Source organism: Chrysochloris asiatica, unplaced genomic scaffold, assembly GCF_000296735.1.
Source record: "Chrysochloris asiatica unplaced genomic scaffold, ChrAsi1.0 scaffold00014, whole genome shotgun sequence".
In the NCBI taxonomy this organism is placed as follows: Eukaryota; Metazoa; Chordata; class Mammalia; order Afrosoricida; family Chrysochloridae; genus Chrysochloris; species Chrysochloris asiatica.
Window position 1 is genome coordinate 2,670,585 of NW_006408532.1, and position 765 is coordinate 2,671,349.

Sequence of the window (765 nt, forward strand, 5' to 3'; positions counted from 1 at the left end):
CAAACTCCAGCAAATGTCTTGTGACACCCACCAGCAAAAGATCAAGATGGCCATACCGTGCTAGGTCAGCCAACAGCCTGCCTGTCTCCTCCCTCTCAGCTCTTTCTCAGCTTCCTTTTCCTGTCAGCACTCAATCCACATCTCTATCCTCAGAAGCTTGGGATCCCATCACCATCCATATCTGTTTCACTTGGTTTCCTGAGGCCTTGCTCCACAGTGTCTTCTCAGGGCATCTGCCAACTTCACTATCTTGTCCCTGAACTTTTTTTTTTTTTTTTTTTTTAAATTCTATTCTTCGTTCAGAGTGTGAAGTGTTATCTCATTGTGGTTTTGATTAGAATTTCCCTGGCACTGAGGGTTAATGCACTGGACTCCAAGGTTGTTTGAAAGGCAAGATGGTCAGAGGTTCAAGCTCCCCAGGTATTCCCTAGAAACTCTATGCAAGTTTGCTATGAGTTGGAATCAACTCAATGTCACTGACCAACAACAACAGCAATGATGTGGAGCAATGATAAGCCCTGGTGTGGAGCTGTAGGGTAAACATTGGACTGCCAACTGCAAGGTGGATGGTTCAAACCCATCAGCTGCTCCTCAGAAACCCTATACAGGGTCACTCTGAGTTGGAACCAATTGAATGGCAGTTAACAATGACACTATCTTTTCACGTGCTTTTTGGACATTTATATATCTTCTTTGGAGAAACATCTAATCTATTCAAGTTCTTTTTCCATTTTTAAAACTAGGTTGTTTGTCTTTTTGTTGATG